This window comes from Aythya ferina (assembly GCF_964211825.1).
Source record: "Aythya ferina genome assembly, contig: HAP1_SCAFFOLD_1156, whole genome shotgun sequence".
In the NCBI taxonomy this organism is placed as follows: domain Eukaryota; kingdom Metazoa; phylum Chordata; class Aves; order Anseriformes; family Anatidae; genus Aythya; species Aythya ferina.
The window spans coordinates 4378-24138 of NW_028180828.1; the positions used below are offsets into that span (position 1 = coordinate 4378).

A 19761-nucleotide genomic window follows, 5' to 3' on the forward strand; every position below is an offset into this window, starting at 1 on the left:
TTCAGAGAAGGAGACTCCACAACCTCCCTAGGCAGCCTGTTCCAATGCTCCATCACCCTCACCGTGAAGAAGTTCTTTCACATGTCAGTGCAGAACTTCCTGTGCTTTAACTTGCAGCCATTGCCCCTTGTCCTATCCCCACAAACCACTGAGAAGAGGTTTGCTACATCCTTCTGTCCCCCACCCCTCAGATATTTATATACATTGAGGAGATCCCCTCTCAGTCTTCTCTTCTCCAGGCTGAACAGACCCAGGTCTCTCAGCCTTTCTTCATAGGGAAGATGCTCCAGGCCCTCCTGCTTTGTGGCCCTCCGCTGGACTCTTTCCAGGAGATCCCTGTCTTTCTTGTACTGGGGAGCCCAGAACTGGACACAGTACTCCAGGTGAGGTCTGACCAGGGCAGAGCAGAGGGGGAGGATCACCTCCCTTGACCTACTGGCCAAGCTCCTTTTAATGCACGCTAGGCTGCCATTAGCCCTCTTGGCCACAAGGGCACAGTGCTGGCTCATGGTCAACCTGTCATCCACCATGACCCCCAGGTCCTTTTTGTCAGAGCTCCTCTCCAGCAGGTCGTCCCCCAGCCTGTACTGATACTTCAGGTACTGATACTGATACTTCCTGTTCCTTCCCAGGTGCAGGACTCTACACTTGCCCTTATTAAATCTCATTTGGTTTCTTCCTGCCCAATTCTCCAGTTGGTCCAGGTCTCGCTGAATGGCAGCACAGCCTTCTGGCATGTCAGCCACTCCTCCCAGCTTTGTGTCATTGGCATACTTGCTGAGGGCAGACACTATTCCCTCATCAAGGTTGTCGATGAAGATGTTGAACAAGACCGGACCCAGCACCGACCCCTGGGGAGCACCGCTAGTCACAGGCCTCCAGCCAGACTCTGCTCCGCCGATCACCACCCTCTGAGCTCAGCCAGTCAGCCAGTTCTCAACCCACCTTGCCATCCACTCATCTATCCCACACTTTCTCAGCTTTGCTAGTAGGATGTCATGGGAGACAGTATTGAAAGCCTTGCTAAAGTCAAGGTAGATGACATCCACCTCTCTTCCCCCATCACCCAGCTGGTGATGCCATCATAGAAGGCAACGAGGTTGGTCGCGCACAACTTCCCCTTGGTGAATCCATGCTGACTACTCCTCATAACCTTCTTCTCTTCCAATTGCTTAGAGATGGCATCCAGAACAAGCTGCTCCAATACCTTTCCAGGGACAGAGGTGAGACTGACAGGCCTGTAGTTTCCCAGATCCTCCTTCCTGCCCTTCTTGAAGACCAGAGTGATATTGGCTATCCTCCAGTCTTCAGGCACCTTACCCATTCTCCAGGACCTTTCAAAGATGATAGAGAGCAGTTCGGTGATCACATCTGCCAACTCCCTTAGCACAAGTGGACGCATCCCATTGGGACCCATGGATTTGTGTGTGTTGAGCCCAGTCAGACGCTCCCGAACCACTCTCACGTCCACCGGGAGGAGCCCTCCATTTACCAGACCCTTTGTCCTAGTGCCAAGGGCAAGGAATCCTGGGGGAGTGTCCCTGAAGCAAAGACTGAAGCAAAGAAAGCATTCAGTATCTCTGCCTTCTCAGCGTCTCCCGTGACCAGGACACGCCCCTCATTCAGCAAGGGACCCACATTATCCCTAGTCTTCCTCTTGCTGTTTACATACTTGAAAAAACCCTTCTTATTATCTTTTATCCCTTTCGCAAGCCTCATCTCTAGGTGGGCTTTAGCCTTCCTCGTCATGTCCCTGCAGGCCCTGACAACACATCTATACTCCTCCCAAGAGGACAGGCCCTTTTTCCACATTTCATAGACTATCCTCTTCCTTTTGATTTTCTTGATGAGCTCCTTGCTCATCCACGTGGGTTTCCTGCTCCCCTTCCCCGATTTCCTATTCTTCGGGATGCACCGATCCTGAGCATGGAAGAATCACAGAATCACAGAATTTTCTAGGTTGGAAGAGACCTCAAGGTCATCGAGTCCAACCTCCAACCTAACGCTAACAGCCCTCCACTAAACCATATCCCTAAGCTCTACATCTAAGCGTCTTTTGAAGACTTCCAGGGATGGTGACTCCACCACTTCCCTGGGCAGCCTGTTCCAATGCCTCACAACCCTTTCTGTAAAGAAGTTCTTCCTAACATCTAACCTAAAACTCCCCTGGCTTTAAGAAGCACTTTAAGAAGTGCTTCTTAAATGTAGCCCAGCTGTCACAAGCACCCTTGACTTCTAGTAACCTATCCCATGAGATACTCCTAAGCAGGTCCCGGAAGAGGTCGAAGTTGGCTCTTCGAAAGTCTAGGGTAGCAATCCTGCTTTTAGCCTTATTTCCTTTGCCTAGTTCCATCTGGAACTCCACCATCACATGGTCGCTGCATCCCAAGCTGCCCCCAACCTTCACATCCCTAACAAGGCCATCCCTATTGGAAAATTATGAAGTCCAGGAGCACCCCACACCTCGTCGGCTCCTCCACCACCTCTGTCAGAAAATTATCCTCAACGCATTGTAGGAACTGTTTGGACTGCTCGTGCCTGGCCAAGTTGCTTACCCAGCAGATGTCTGGGTAATTGAAGTCCCCCATGAGGACCAGCGCTCATGACTGTGAGGCTACTAGCAGCTGCTCGAAGAAGGCCTCATTGACTTCCTCCTCCTGATCTGGAGACCTGTAGTAGACCCCCACCACTGTGTCTCCCATACCAGCCCACCCCTTAATTCTTACCCACAAGCTCTCCACTTGTCCTTTACCCTCCCCCAGCTGGAGCTGGGTACACTCTAATTGCTCCCTCACATAAAGGGCAACCCCACCCCCTCGCTTCCCCAGCCTGTCTTTCCTAAAGAGGACATAGCCCTCGATGACAGCGTTCCAGTCATGCGAGCTGTCCCACCACGTCTCAGTGATCTCAACGAGATCGTGGCCCCACAACCGAACACAGATCTCGAGCTCATCCTGTTTATTTCGCATGCTGCGTGCATTGGTGTACGGGCACTTTAGGGAAGCAGCAGGTACAGTTACCCCTGGGGGAATGTAAGAAGAAGATTCTGGCTGGGGGATTGGGAACACTACCTTCTTTGAGGAGCCCTCAGACAATCCTATGGGAGAGCTCAGAAGTTTTTCCCTGTCTTCAACAGTGACAGTAGTGACGACTTCCCCCAGCCCTTCTCTGTCACCTTTAGCTCCCCTCCCTTCCCCCATCAAACCTAGTTTAAAGCCCTGGTAATCAGCCCAGAGAGCTTGCTCCCCAACACACTTGCACCTCACTTGCTTAGGTGGTGCCTGTCAGTAGCCCACATACCCAGCCTCTCAAAGGATGGCCCAAGATCAAAATACCCAAATCCTTGGTCCAGACACCACCCCCTCAGCCAGTCATTTACCTGTTCTGTTCTGCTCCTTCTATCTGCATCCCAGTCACCCAGTGGGAGGACAGAGGAGAACACTACCTGCACCCCCAATCCCCTCAACAACCTCCCCAGGGATGCAAAGTCCTTTTTAATATTCTTCATTTTTCTAATAGCAGCTTCCTGGGATCCAACCTGAATGACTATGAGAGGATAGTAGTCCTCCGGTCTAATGAGTCATGGCAGAGCCTTCCTAACGTCTCTGACACATATCTGTCACTCCCGGAGACTCCCTCAGGCTGCCGATTTCTTGCTGCAGCCCAGCCACCTGCTCGAGGAGTCCCTGAAGCAGAGCACACCTGCACCCGTGACAGCGCTCTCCTCCCTCATGGCCCAGATGGGCCTCCAGATTCCGGAGTTCCCCACAGTCACCTGTCTGGACTGCCACCTCCCCCCTCAGAGGATCCACCTGGGTGCCCACATGAGCCCAGAGAGGCAGCATTTCCTCTGTTTGGGTTGCCACCTTGGACTGACCGCTGCGACAGGTGCCCACCATGGCAAAGTCTAGGTTCTCCTCCCTGCCCCGCTTGAACTGCCCCACACAAACTGCCTGCACTAACTGCCAAGCCAGCCCTGTTAGCATGTCCTGTGAACTATTTCACAATGGAGATCAATAAAATAATATGGAATTTGCCTGTGTTGTAAGAATGAGACGAATTGCTTATGAATGCAATGGATTGCAAATGATGCTGATACAAAAATATCCTTTAAACAATAAAAAGTTATGCAGTGGTGATTATGAATGGATAAATTTTGAATGATATGATTTACTTTACAATGCCTTTTTAGTAGCAAAAGTTGTAATGATAATAAGATCATAGAATATAATTTAAAATCACAAAGTATCTTCAGTAACTTTTACAGGACTATTAAATATATAGGAGACATTATACTCAATTTAAAATAACTTACTGAAAACATTTTGCAAAGATTAGTAAAAACACTTTAATTTACTATATTCATGACAATAAGAGAAAATAATTTAGTATTTTTTTTACTGATGTATAAAATTATAGGTCATCTCTTACGATATTATCTTGAAAGATGCATATGTGACACTAATAACAGGAATTCATGCCTTTTTTTCATAAAAAGTAAGAATGTAATTGAAAGAAATAATAAGAAATGTAAATTGTCCTTCCTCATGCAATACAGAAATGGTGAGTCAAAAATATTTTTTTCATTATGAAAATGGAGATGATTGGATAGTTGGACACTTAATGACACATACTGATGTACTGGGTCTGGCTGGAATGTTAACTTTCCTGGCAGCAGCCTATACAGTGCCGTACTCTGTACTTGTAGCTGGAACAGCAGTGTTATCACACCAGTGTTGTGTCTACTGCTGAGCAGCGGTGGCACAGCATTGGGCCTTTCTCTAACCCTCCTAGGGGGTGGGCAAAAAGTGAGAAGAGAAACATCACTAGGGCAGCTGACCTAAACCAACCAAAGGGATATTCCATACCATGTGGTGTCACACTCAGCAATAAAAGGTGGAAACAGGAAGAAGAGGGGAGGGGTGGGCTCTCGTTGAGAAAATGTCGGTCCTCCTCTCGAACACCGGCTGCATGCGTTGAGGCCTTGCTTCAAGGACATGGTCAATCATTGCTCATTTGTGGGAACTAGAGAGCAATTTCTTTCCTCTGCACTTCCATATAGCCTTCATTTATTTTGCTTGTTTGTTTTCCTCCCTTCTTTTTATTTTTCCTTTTCCCCTCCCTTTTCCCCTTTCCCTTTTTATTTCCCCTTAGGTAAATTGTTTAGTTCATGGTAGTCTTTATTTAATTATTATAATTATTTTCCTTTAATTAAATTATCCTTATCTCAACCCGTGAGTTGTTCTTTGCTTTACTTCTCTCCCTCCTCATCTAAAGGAGGAGGAGCAAGAGAGCGGTTGTGGGGTTTAGCTGCCCAGCACGGTAAAACCACCACAACTGATGAATCCTAATGAAAATTAATTCTATTGAAAACAAATGGAGGCAAGTTATTTAACTTGAAATAGCTGTGTGTAAGGAAGACCTGAAGACAATTTCTTATGACAGTGAAAGGTAGTTCTCCAAAATAAAATAAAATAAAATAGTATTTTTTTTTAAATCAGGTAAATGACAAACTACCAAGTGCAGTTTGTATCTGATAGTGATGTGTAAAACTCACCAGTTCCAAATAAAGAATATACAATAATAATGAAAAGGTGTGAAAGAAAGCTATTACAATAGTTATATTAAGTTGATACTTCAAATTACAATATCCTTTTCACAGGTGTGTAATTGCATTATCTCTTAAAATAACTAAGCTTAAGCAAGTTAGATGTGAGAAAAACCTCAGTCCAGACGTGCTATATAAACTGGTATTAACATTTAATAGCTCAAAGCCCTGAAGATTTCTTTGCTAACATATCCCAAGACATGCAAGCTCTGCAAAGATTTTACAATTGTTGTTTCTTATAAGTGTATACTACCACAGCACACTACACAGGAAAGAATAGCAAGCTATCTATCCTTTGTGTATATTTATTATTTTTTTTCCTACTCACCACCAAAAAAAAAAAAAAAAAGAAAAGAAAAAAAAGAAAGAACTACCCATCTAAATAATGCTGGGGATGGGGAATGGCAGGAATGAGACTGAGTCATGGAAACCCAAAGGAGAAATATTTGACTTAGTCTGGAAATTTGGAAATAGGCACTGGAACTACCACTGTATTATCTGAAATCTGCTGAAAGATTGCACAAAAAATCTGCATATGATGAATGACGTGAAATGCAGAAAATAGTATCTAGTGTTAGTAAATCAAATCAGGATTGTTAAGGAGTAATTGAGGTAATATGTCATATTGTACCTTTAAAAAGTCTTAATTAGCATTTTCAGCAAAGTTGATAAAATCATAGGATCATAGAATCATAGAATGGTTTGGATTGGAGAAGACCTTATAACTATCCAGTTCCAACCACCCTGCCATGAGCCGGGACACCTCCCACTACACCAGGTTGCTCAAAGCCCCAACCAACCTGGCCATTCCTCACCACCCTCAGAGTAAAGAATTTCCTTCTTATAGCTAATATTAAACCTACCCTCCTTTAGTTTGAAGTCATTACTTCTGAGTCTTATCACTCAACTCGTTGACAAAGGGTCCCTTCCCATCTTTCCTGTAGGTCCCCTGTAGGTACTGGAAGGCTGCTGTAAGGTTTCCCCAGAGCCTTCTATTCTCCAGGCTGAACCATCCCAAATCCCTCAGCCTGTTTTCATAGGAGAGGTGCTCCCGCCCCTTAACCATCTTTGTGACCATCCTCTGGACTTGAGGATGTGACCATTCCTCTGGACTTGGTCCAGAGGAAGCTTGTTCCTATCCTCTTTGTCTTTACTCTCTGTGGTTCTATAGTAGATTACTATAACTATCTGTATTTATGTTGATATGTTATCTACATAAACATGTTTAATACTGGAAGCTGTGTCTCCTTGATAAAAATTACAGAAAAATGGTGAGAGGATTTTTTTTTTCTCACATTGGGAAATGGCAAAATATATTACAGCCTATTTCTCCCACCTACCCTAGAACCCTAGAAAAAAAAGCATAGGTGATTCTGTGGAACTGTTCTTTCTGGGACTCTTCCTAATGTATCATTTCTGTGACTTTGCATTAAATTGTTTCTGAAAGCTATTTAAATAACATAGTGCCCCTTAAACTGTTTTTCTTTTGCACAGTTTACTATTTCTTTCCTCTTTTTTTTTTTTTTTTTTTACTTTCATTGAGCTAATTTATTATGCTAGTAATAGTGATTTCTCTGTTGCAACATACTTTTTTTTTTTTTTTTTTCACTACAGCTGCAAGGTTCCTTAGTTGTTGCTTCAATAAGCTTTTATAGAGAGAGACCTGATGATGGTAGAAGGAAGGTTTTCAGGAAACGAGTACAAGGTGAATGGCATTCAAAGGCATTTTATCTTGTCAGGGAGAATGCCATTTTAGGTGGCCAGACCTCTAGTTAGCTCCTTGAATCATTCATCATAAGTTATTCACTTTAGCCCACTGATTTTATTTTATTTTTATTTTTAATTTTATATTTATTTTGTACAGCTCACTGAACTCCTGCCAGTTTGTCTTCATCTTTATGGAAATGTGATGCCCAGAGCTGAACATACTGCTTTAGGTAAAATCACACTACCGCCTTAGAAACAGAAGTTGTGCTATATCTTTGCTTTGTCAAGTAATTTGACAATTCATGAACAGTCCAAACACTGCATTAGCTTTTTTTATTATTACTATTACTTTTCCACAACAATATTTCTTGTAGGAAATGGGTGTCTAATTGGCTACCCACTATTCCCAGAGTTAATGCTTTCCAGGTGTTCCTGCCATTTCAGTCTTTGTAGGGTTTGGTTTATCCCTTCACAGTTTCTTGAGCTTGCAGTTTTTCAAGATGAATTTCTGTGTTTTCTTCTCATGTTACTAATTTCAGAGTTCTTCTTGGTTCTTGCAACTCTTCTATATCTATCACTGAAAAATTTCCTTAGCTAGGTTGTTTGCTCTTTCTAGTTGAACATAAAAAGTAAATAACTAATTTCTAGGCCTTTGGTTTCTTTCTCAAATTGATGTGTGGAAATCTATAAATAGTATTTCAAATGTATTCTTCAGTCATGCTTCACTGTCCTAAATATAAAGTAATTGTAAATACTTTTTTTTTTTTTTTTTTTTTGAGGATATTTTATAAAGTAAGAATATGCCTTATCTACTTGCTTGAGTTTAAATCCATTGCAAATGACTTCAACAGCCAAAACAAAATCATTACATACTGTATCACTGAATAAGGGGAACAGTTGCAGGAGTTATTCTTTGTTTGTGTTCATTTCTTTTCTTTTTAACGTCTGTACATGCTAAGAATGGGATTACTCATTTTGTTTTATAGAAACAGGAATCCTTGTCAGTTTTTTATTTTACATAAATATGCACTTATACTCCCTCACACAGGCAGAATGCATTATTTTGTTGGTTTGCTGAGCTAGCTTTCTGTGGATTGCCCTTCTTGGCTAGATGTACTTGATAATACATATTTTCCGTCTCAAGGATTGTTACTCTGTCACCTTTAATGAACATAATAGATCTGTTCCTGAGAAAATATGAAATGGTTTTATTGAAATTAAGAGACCTATGACTATTTATAGCAGCTGAAGCTTACACATGTGACTACATTTTGTTTCACATTTCTATGTGAGAAAATTTTGCAGATGCTGCTATATAAAGTATGAAATTCAGCATACTGACATATTAATTTAAATTGAGTGTTGCAGAATTGAATGGTAAGAATAAAGCATTCCACTGGGAAGTAATATCCAAAATTATTATTATATATATTTAAGGCACTGCAAAAATTGTATGTCTAAATCTCTGAATATCAAAATTATTCAAAATTGTAACACTGGGAATACAGGCATTTCAGTACTATCTTACTCTTGACATACCATTATGTGTGTATGATTTATCCTTACTGCATTAATAATGTTCATCTATTATTGTATGAATAATGCATTAACTATATTTTCTTTGTGTTTTCTCATTCATATAATATAACAAAATCACACCTCAATATACATTCTTATTTGTACTGAACAAATTAAATCTTATTAGCTCAGAAATGACAGCTATGAAAATGTGGAGAATTTAAGAGATGTTTTGAGTAATACTACTAAATATACCTATTTACTAGGTCTCTTATTTTTCCTTCAAGAGTTATGAGAATATAGATAATAAAAACTTTTAACAAAGATCAGCATAAAAATATGTGTATGGACTCTGTATGTTTCTATGTCTTGATTTAGAAAAAAATATTTTATCTGAATGTAGCAATCTCACCATTGTTCATGTGAGATGGTTAGGAATAAGAAAGATTCTTAGAGAAATAATAAATAAATAAATAAATAAATAAATAAAACAGGGATGTAGGTATTTAACAGTAGAGATTAGAACAATCTTCAAATTTAAAATATATCACTAACTTTAATAATCTATCATTTTCCAAACTCATCTTGAAGGTTGTCTATATGAAATCTATGAGTCTTGTGGTTCTTAGAGCTCTCAGGACTAGGAAAGTCACCTTCTGTGTTCATAACCTTCACTGTGAAGCTATGTCACATTAAAATGCATTATTGTAAAGGTATTTTATTTCCTTAAATATTTTTTTCTTTGTTATTCATGTAAACACTGGTAAAATTACTTGTTATAACATGCAAGTTGTTCTTAGGCTCCTTAATTATGATGTTGTCTGATTTTGCAAGTGAACTTTAAACCACCTTCTAATAACCAAGACATGTATAGAATGAGGCTCTGAGAAAGAATTAAAAAGAATTTTATAATTTTGAGGGGCATAATAATCATTCACAAATGTTGCCTTATGCATAAAGACCCTGGTACACAAACTACCAAAATATTTTGTCAAAACTTTGAGTAATGGAATAAAGTCAAGGTTATTTGGAAACAGAAAAGGGTGGGCAACAGTTCCAAATCATTTTATCTTCTGTAGTGTTTACCAGAAGACTAAAGTAATGTGTTTCAGAATAGCAAGCTGAAATTGGTAAAGCAAGTAATACTGAAGTTAATAATATGTGGGTGGAAGGATGGCCAAAAGTCAAAAACAAAAATATGTCACATCTGATGAATACCAAGGCTAAATGTATAAGGGAAACCTTTGGAAGTTCTTGTGTCAGTGAGTGTTTTGAGATTAAGAGACAATCAGAAGAGTCACGTTTCATTTCTCCCTTTCCCCTTCCCCTTCCCCTTCCCCTTTCCCTTGTCTCTTCCTCTTCCGTCTTCTTCCTTTTTACTCTACCAAGTTTTTATCCTTTTTCTTTGCCAGCTTCTCCTCTCCTCTCCTCTCCTCTCCTCTCCTCTCCTCTCCTCTCCTCTCCTCTCCTCTCCTCTCCTCTCCTCTCCTCTCCTCTCCTCTCCTCTCCTCTCCTCTCCTCTCCTCTCCTCTCCTCTCCTCTCCTCTCCTCTCCTCTCCTCTCCTCTCCTCTCCTCTCCTCTCCTCTCCTCTCCTCTCCTCTCCTCTCCTCTCCTCTCCTCTCCTCTCCTCTCCTCTCCTCTCCTCTCCTCTCCTCTCCTCTCCTCTCCTCTCTCTTTTGTACAGCACAAAATCCTAACTAGGAGACAGACAGATATCATTTTGCCTTTCCTTACAAAATTGAAGACCATTCCAGTGATTATCTGCCATCTGTTGGTTTCAGTACTTCAATTGCTTCAGAATCCTCTGGGGGGGGAAAGAAAAAAAACAACAACAACAACAACAAAAAACTCTTTCTTGATAGAGGGTTGAATGTACATTCAAAGGTAGCTTCAGCTGAGCAAGTGCCCAGCTAATCCCCTTAGTACACAGGGACAAGGCTGCCACCAGCTCTAATTGATTCTGAAATGAATCTGTATAGAAAATTAGAAGGTTTGGATTCCCATGTGAGCTTCAATAAAGAGCCAGAATGTAAGCCTGACAGCTGAATGGATTCAGAAATGAAAATCTGATAAGCGGCTTAAAATTGTACTTAAGTCTAGAAATGATTTGAATGCTCTTATTAATGGCACATTGTATATTGTCACCTAGTTAATTATCTCTGAAGATGAGTCCTTGCAGAGGAGAAGATATGCCAACCTTTCACAGCCTTTCCTCATCACATATTTATTAAATTCCACCCTACTCGCCAGTAGCTGGAAGGCAGAAAGAAAGGATTAGGCAACTGCAGTTCCTCTGTGGCTGCCAGTTCGCTGTGCCAAACTTCAAATATGAACTGTTGCATGTACTGTCACAGACATTTTCTTTACATCTTAATTTGCAAATGAGAAGCTGACATTTGTTAAGCCTTGTATTTGCACACATGAAAAGCAAATGCTGTCACTGCTGGCTATTTTGTTTATCCCTTTGGAGATAGTGTATGGTTTATTTACAAATTTTCTTTTTTTTTTTTTTTTTTTTTCTTTTTCTTTTAACTAACCAAGGTAGTCATGGAGCTACATGGCCTCATATTTTATTCAGGAAACCTATCTGCAGTTTATGAAGCATGCCCTGCATGTGAGAGTTGTTTGAACCAGTATCTTTAAATTTACTTTCACTTCAGTGCCTTACAGTTTTTTGATGTTTCTATTTAGTGTGTTTCATGCAGATGGGTAGATGAATTTTTTGTGTGTACACATACTCCTACCCCCCTTCTCCTCAACCCCCCATGTGTGTTTCATATGTGTTTATCTGCATATCTGCATATCTTCTAGAAGTGGAGGGATAGAAAGATGGTGTTAGAAGCAAAGCAGCCAGTTTTATCCATTATATTAGCATAAGTCACTATACAACATAAACTGGAAAAGAAATGAAGATGGAAGAAGAAATTAAATGAAATGTTCATTAGAAAATGTATCACTGAAAGAAGTAAATGATATAAGAGACAACACCACAGCTATGCAGAATCACTGTCTTTGATATCCAATAAAATATGTCTGAGGAATTGAGTAGATTTTGAAATTATCATAGCATCATAGAATCATTAAGGTTACAAAAGACCTCCAAGATCATCTGGTCCCACTATTCCCCTACCATCAATATCACCCAGTAAACCATGTCCCTAAGCACCATGTCCAACCTTTCCTTAAACACCTCCAGGGACAGTGACTCCATCACTTCCCTGGGCAACCCATTCCAATACCTACCCACTCTTTCTGAGAAGAAATGTCTCATAATTTCTAACTGGAACCTCCCCTTGCACATCTTGAAGTCATTCCCTCTTGACCTAGTTATCTGAGAGAAGAGATATCATCAGACACAAAACAGAAACAATGGGAATCATGCTGGCCAATACTTTAAATTCAGTGCAGAAACCTTGACATACACCTGAGATTTCATCTCTGTTACAAAGTTTTTTTTGTTTGTTTGTTTGCTTGCTTGCTTGCTTTTGTGTGTGTGTGTGTGTTTGTTTTGTTTTGTTTTGTTTCCTTCCTCCTTTTTCTTTGTCATGTTCAGCAAGGGTCAAGTTAGGAAATTAGGAACTAGAACAAAAGCAGCTCACAGTTGTAACAGACACTGTATCTTCTTCATATGGAGGGTTAAGTAAGCCACAGTTAGTGACTGCTGAGCTTCTGGCTAGCAAATGGCAACAGACTTAATCAACTCTCAGACTGACTGACTGTAAATAGCAGATAAAATGTAATTCATGTAACTTGAGTCAAAGCCCAAGAAATTTAGTGGATCCATTGTTATTATTATTAACTTTAATGAGCTTCATATTTGTACCTAAGCAAAAATGTTGTGAACAAAATTATTTCTGATTTAGACTGATTCCACTTCAGCTTGCAAAGTGCCTGGAGATCTTGTGAACATCAGGAAGAACTTGTATGAGATTTCTTATCAAACTGTCACCAGGGGTAACTGTTAGGACTTAAAAATGACTTTTGTGTTGTCTTACCGCTGCATAAGCACGAACTAAAATAGTCCTTTCAGTACTCAGTGAGATATGGTAGTGTTATTCTCTATATTTTATTGCTAGAAAATTTGCTAAATGTGTTTTCTTTAAAAGAAGAAAAAAATGTGCCTGACATATATGTCAGAGGCATAAAATAAATTGATGGAAACAGAAACTCTGAGCTGTTTACATGTGCATACACATATATGTAATACTTTGGATGAATATCATTATAATTCTGTGGTAGACAAATGACTACAAGGCAGTTTTAAATTAGGCGTATATCAAATTAAATTATATCAACTTTATTTAGAAACCAGTTCTGTAAAGACTTACTGATGTGCCATTATATATGACAAGTAACATCTAGATTTAATCATGGAAGATTCACAACAAGTGCACTGTTTGTGGAGAACTGTGTCAATCAAGAATCTAAAATACAAAAAGTTAGTTTTGATTTAAAACCCTAGTCCTCTGAGGAATTTATGCCTCTATTTCTTGTTTGTAAAAATACATTGGAGTTAAGTGGTATACCATGAAAATATCACTTTTATTCCTTTAAAAAAAATGGAAGAACAAACAGCAATCCTATGTTCTATATACGAATTCAGTGGCTAAAATATTTTACCAAACTTGGAAACTGGAAAACTGGAAGACGACATGCTTCATCACACTTCATGATTCAATCTCTATGTGGTTCCAGCACAAAGCACAAACTTCCATTCTTTTATGAAAGTGATGAAGTGATGTGACACTGCAAAAATCAAATAAATAAATAATATTTTTTTTTTTTTTGATTTAGGGAAACAAGAGGAAATGTCTCTGTAGTGTGTTTCTCATTGATAGGATGAGGTCCTGGAAAAAAGTTTCTGTGGACACTGAATTTTGAAATAGGCTTTTCAGTTCTTTGGCTTGAGAGCCCTGTTGTCCAGTTTGTACAGGAGGGGAAGATCTGACTTCTGAACACAGCTCCAAAAGCATTATCTGTATTCTATAGAAACCAAAGCATGGACCTACGAGTGGGAGACCAGTCTATGCATTTTATCCAATGATTGCTTCATTTGGAATTCATTAGGAGGTCTGTGCTGTAGACATAACAGCAATTCTTGATATGCCCCAAACCTGAATGTTAGGCAGTTATGGACCTTTATCTCATGTAAAGAGTTAGTAATACACACAAAGGAAGGTAAAGAGCTGGGAATGTACTGTAGTTAGTGATGTAAGTGTAAGAAATGTAAGGACTAAATGTTTTATACCAGTCTTGTCATGAACTTGCTTTATTAATTCTCCAAAGAAAATCTTTCAGAACTATGCATCTTGATGGGGATACAGGAATTCTTTCTTCACAAACTCTTTTGCATGACTGTAAGTCTACATCAGGATTTTACTCTCTCTATTAGAAATAAAAAACGTCCAAAAAAGCTATTAAAAAAAAAAAAAACAAAAAACATTCTGATATGTATATTGGCTACCTCTTTTACTTTTTCCCCAATTTTTGCACCTATTTTTGTGTCTAAATAATAAGAATAATAAAAACAACAACAACACTGAACAAACAAACAAAAACACCACTCACCAAACCAAACCAAACCAAACCAAACCAAACCAAACCAAACCAAACCAAACCAAACCAAACCAAACCAACCAGAAGCAAACCAGAAGCAAACGAGACAAACAAAAGCACTGTTGGTAGAGACATTAGGTAATTAGTTTTAAATCCTTAGTATGGAGCAGAGCCTTAACTTAGATTTTTTTTTTTTTTTTTAGGATAACTGACAAATTTATTTGTTTGGCAGAAATCTTTCCTTTGGTTCTCTCTCCCGCTATTTTTGGTTTGTTCTCTTTCCACAGATATCCTCCACGTTTTGTGTCAAACAGGATCTTCTGACAATCTTTCAGAAGGATATTGTGACAAATACAGGGCTAAGGAGGGAGTTCTGAGGTTTTAGATGGCGTCAAAAACATGTCCAAATGGATGCTACAGAAAGTGTCTGTGACTTGTATTTAGGAAATGCTCAGTTCATCTTTTAGTTTATCTTTGCAGTGAAGAAAAATGTACAAAAGAGCTTTTTTTTTTTTTTTTTTTTTTTTTTTTTTTAATGTAAAATGTTTCAAGGTAGCAGTGGTGGCAGGATTCCCTCATTTTCTCATGTATTCCTGAGACTGCCTACCCCTTCTAGCCCCTGCTTTTTTTTTTTTTTTTTTTTTTATATATATATATAGTGTATAGTGTATAGTGTATAGTGTATAGTATATAGTATAGAATTTTCTTTTCTACATAACCACACAGAAGTTAATATTAAGTTTATTGGTAACTAAACTTGATATCTTTATCTTCTGAAGAGTTTTTTATTTTAAATTTTAAAGCAAATGGTCGGTAAGAACATTGGAGAGAAAAAAGAAATAATAGTCCTACTTATCATTTTTAACTTTTCACCCATATATTATTTGTTTATGTTATCTTACTATGTAAGGGCAGTGATTAGATAAAAAGCTGTTACAAGAAACTTCAACGAGTTAATAATAATATAAATAAATGAGCGTTGATGAAAAAAGGAAGGCAATAAAGAAGTTACTTTTAAATATGGTCACAGATAAAATGGGAGAGAGTTTACTGGTATCTCAGCCAGGTGATTAAGAGTTTACCTAATCTTACAAGTATCAGACAGATAAGATTGGTCCTATTTCCACCTATCTTTACGAAGCTGGGTCCTACAGCATGAGCAGAGTTTTCTGAGCACAGAATTCACATAACAAAGATTGTTGAAGGTTCATATGATACAAAGTAAAAATTATCAAAGAGAAAGAAGTTTTGAGTAGAAATGGAGATTTTAATTTTGTATTTAATTTCTGTTACTATATATGGTGTTTCGTTGTCATTGATTTTGTTCAGTTTTATTTGGATTTTTTTTTGGTTGTTTTTGCTTTTTTATTATTATTACTTTTAATTTTATTTTTACGACCTCTATCCATGTTGCCCAGCCTTCACAGAATGACAGAATCACACAGTGGTTGAAGTTGGAAGGGACCCCTGGAGGTCATCTGGTCCAAAGCCCCTGCTCAAGCAGGGACACCTGGAGCAGATTACCCAGGACCATGTCCAGACAGCTTTTGAAGGTCTGTGTGGAAGGAGACTCCATGACCTCTTTGGGCAACCTGGGCCAGTGCTCAATCACCTGAACAGGAAAGAAGTATTTCCTGCTGAATGGATTGAACCTCCTATGCTCTAGTTTTTGCCCATTGCCTCTTGTCCAGGTACACCAATGAAAATAACTTCTCCATCTTTGCACCTTCCCATCAGGTGTTTATATACATCAACAAAATCAGCTCTAAGACTTCTCTTCTCCAGGCTGAACAATCCCGTCTCTCTCAGCCTTTCCTCATAGGAGAGGTGCTCCAGTCTCTTCATATCCCTTTGATGGACTCTTTGACTCTTTCCAGTATGTCCATGTCTCTCTTGGTCTCTCTTGTTCTGGGGAGTACAGGACTGGGCACAGCACTCCAGGTGTGGCCTCACCAGTGCTGAGTAGATGGGAAGGATCACCTCCCTCAGTCTCCTGGCGATACTTTGCTTAATTCAGCCCAAGATACCACTAGCCTTCTTAGAGACAAGGGCATATTTCTTACTTGTGTTCAACTGGAGTCCACCAGGACCACCAGGTACTTCAGTCCAGTCTTATTAGAATCTTGTTTTTAAGATTCTACTGAACTTGCTGAAAATAATACTTCGCTTTTGGAGAATTTCAGTTATTTTACAGGGAAAACTTGCTGAAAGGTACAGGTTCACAAATCTGTCCCTTAAAAACTACAAGCTTTAATAAATTTTAATGTTTTTAATGTGATTAGTAGTGGCTGAGCTTTTGTTTGTTTGTTTGTTTTGTCGTTTGCTGTAGTTTTTTGAAAATATTTAAATTGAAAAATCTTATAAGCATCACAGAAAACTCTAATTAAATAAATTCTCATTGTTTCTGAGTATAGGAAATTTTTAAAACTATGTTTTAGTCAAAATAACCATGGAATCAAATGACAGTTTCATATTTCACCTAGCTTGCCAGTCATCTCCTCCCTCTTAGAAACATCTTTCCCATTTACCACCACCTTCACATCAATACTTTCAATAAAGTATGTCAGAGGGAGTAACCTTAAGCAGAAGACTAAGAAGAAGTAGGAGCAACAAACACCATCTTTTTTTTTTTTTTTTTTTTTTGAGGCTGATGACAACAGCCTGCCTGGCTTTCCAAGGCTTCCATATATACAAAGTGGGCAGCACATACAAGGCCTGTTTAATGCTGCAAAAATTTTGATGCTTCAGCATACACCTGGTTGGAGGGAGCACTTATTCTAACAGATTTCTTAACACAGTAGGAAAAGGGTAATGAATGACAGTATACACATTATTTTACTGTGGAAATCTAAATAAAAATAACCAGTTTGTGTGTGAAGTTTGAACCTTCTCTGAGGGAACCTCTCATTCTTCTGAGAGAAGAATTCATATCACTTTTCCTAGACATCTATATTACAATGAGATAAGTTGCTTTCTGGAGATCCTTGTTTTTCCTTCCTGATTTTAAAGCCTTGAATGACTCATTAAGAAATAATTTATTTTTTGGCCCTAAGATGTGAAGGGACTCAGCACAATGCTAAATCATTCTAACATTTCATGAAAAGCACAATAACTCTTTGATAACTTGAAGAAACAGTTATGTATTGCAGCATATATTGAAAATGGGGTATGTTCGATGTTAACCCTGCTTGAAACGTCAAAATTCCTAAAGCAACCAAAAAATGCATTCTGTATCAAAGGGGTTGATCTAAATCCATGAGCAAAATTTGCTCTTGCTCTTAATTTTAAGAAAAAAAAATTTGCTTCATGCTCTTAAATAAACACTTAAATGGATCCTTTATTTCGAACAGAAGAAAAAGTAAGCAAGATAAAGGCAACAAGAAATTTTCTGATGCTATGTCATCACCATATTTCAGTGACTTCAGGATTTTTCAAGGCTGCCTGCAGAACAGACTGTTCAACATGACACGGACTGTCAATTGCAAAGAGGAACTAGCAGTCTGAAGAAGAAAGTCAAACCTGTCAGTATCATACTGAGGTGGATTGGAAAGAAAGATGCACAAGGGAGTATATATGTGCAGGTTTTCTAGCTAGAGTTGTTCTCAGATTGAATTATTTGGTGTGATTGGATTGGAGTTTGGTAAAGATTTCATTTTGCATTCATGGTTGAATAAATGAAGTGTGTAGTATATCCATCCACTGCAGTCTTTTTTATTCTTATTCTTATTTTTAATTATTTTTAACCTAGACTCTAAAAAATAGTCTATAACTTTTTCCTTTAAAAAAAATAATTAAAAAATTACATCATATCTGAACATTTATAAATTCATAAATTATAGTCCTTAAATTAATTGCTCACTGGTGTCTGCACTAGCAATGAGGATCAATTATATTCTCATCATTTCCTTATTTTACAAGTGGGGGGAAAAACAAACAACAACAACAACAACAAAACACACACACACACTAGGCAACAAGTAAGATTTTCCAAAATAGAAATGACAGTCATCTAGGTCCCATTTAAAATGAACAATAGAAAGGAAGCCAGGCTTCTCCTTTACACTTCAGATTATCTTTGCATGACACATAGGAGTCACATAGGAAGTTGAGGAAGAACCTGCTGAATAAACTATCTGTTTTAGCTCTCACTTCTCACAGTAACCACAAGGAAATCCTCCCATCTTTGAAGGAGGCAGGAATATTGTCCCACAATTTCTGTTCAGATTTATTTAAGATCAGTAAAACATTGACTGTGAGCTAAAACAGGTTGAAAAGAAGAGTAAAATCTTTTGTGAAGCAATGATGTATTATATATATATAATTACATATAACATATATAATTACATATGTTATATACATATAATTACATATAACATAAATCTCTGAGCATTGAAGACTAGAGGTTCATTCCATTCCTGGTTATATAAAAGTAAAATACTATTACCATGGCAAAGAAGAAAAAAAATATTTTTGTGTTCTTGTTTTGTTGTTGTTATGTTTGTTTAAATAAACAAAGATATAACTAATAAGATAATATCTTTTAATATATCTTTCAATTTTTCAAAAAGATAGAAGTAAACAATTTGACTCCCCCTTCACTATAATCACCACCTTACCTGTTTATCAAAAGGATGTGGATAGTTTGACTACGATCTCTCCACCATCTTGCTTAGCATTTTTGCACAGTATAGTCTTTTGGAAGATGAAATGTTTGACATCTCTCATAGGAAATACTGCACTTATTTTGACAGTGCTATAACTAGCATGTCTTTTTTACCAGGCATACTGTCTGGAAGGGAAAATAGAAATAACAACACATTGGCTTTTATGTTTGTTGCTATGGCTAAACTGCATAGCAACAAGACTTAGGACATTTGCCTATATTTGGGAAAAAAAAAGTGAAAATTTAGCTTTCCGCATCTAGTGCGTAACATGCACATAGAGCAAAACATCATATCCGGATAATGACCTCACTTTTTTCTCATACTTTTCAACAAGTGAGTTAGATGGATCTTAACTTTTCAGAAGGTTATTTAAGCAAAAGGTTCATTTAATATAACTAGTCAGTGGGAAATGCTGCTTTATATGAATTAAGCAACTATTTTTGTACAAAGAAAGAAAGAGAGGGAAACTGGTGAAACTCTTGAGTCTGTCTCTCTTTTGAGAGCTCAAATTTCCAGCTATAATATACTTCCAATATTCCAATAGTTTTTTTCTTTTGTTTTGTTTTGTTTTGTTTTTTCTCCAGACCTTTACTTGAGAGCTCTACCACAATTTACTATTCTATGTTCTGATTAAAAATTTTAACCCAGGTCTTACCCAGTTTTAAACCCATTTTTAGTAGAATGGCTATAGAACTAGTGGTTGAAAG

The 19761-nt window shown here is 38.3% G+C and overlaps 1 long non-coding RNA gene across 1 annotated transcript; it reads right to left on the reverse strand.

Moving 5' to 3' along the window:
• Positions 1-757: 757 nt before the first annotated feature.
• On the reverse strand, positions 758-19106 carry LOC311429446. The gene is made up of 3 exons (XR_014688257.1): positions 19007-19106; positions 12078-12165; positions 758-1334 (listed from the first exon to the last, which is right to left on the reverse strand). It is a non-coding gene; the product is annotated as an uncharacterized lncRNA (long non-coding RNA).
• Between the last annotated feature and the right edge of the window lie 655 nt (positions 19107-19761).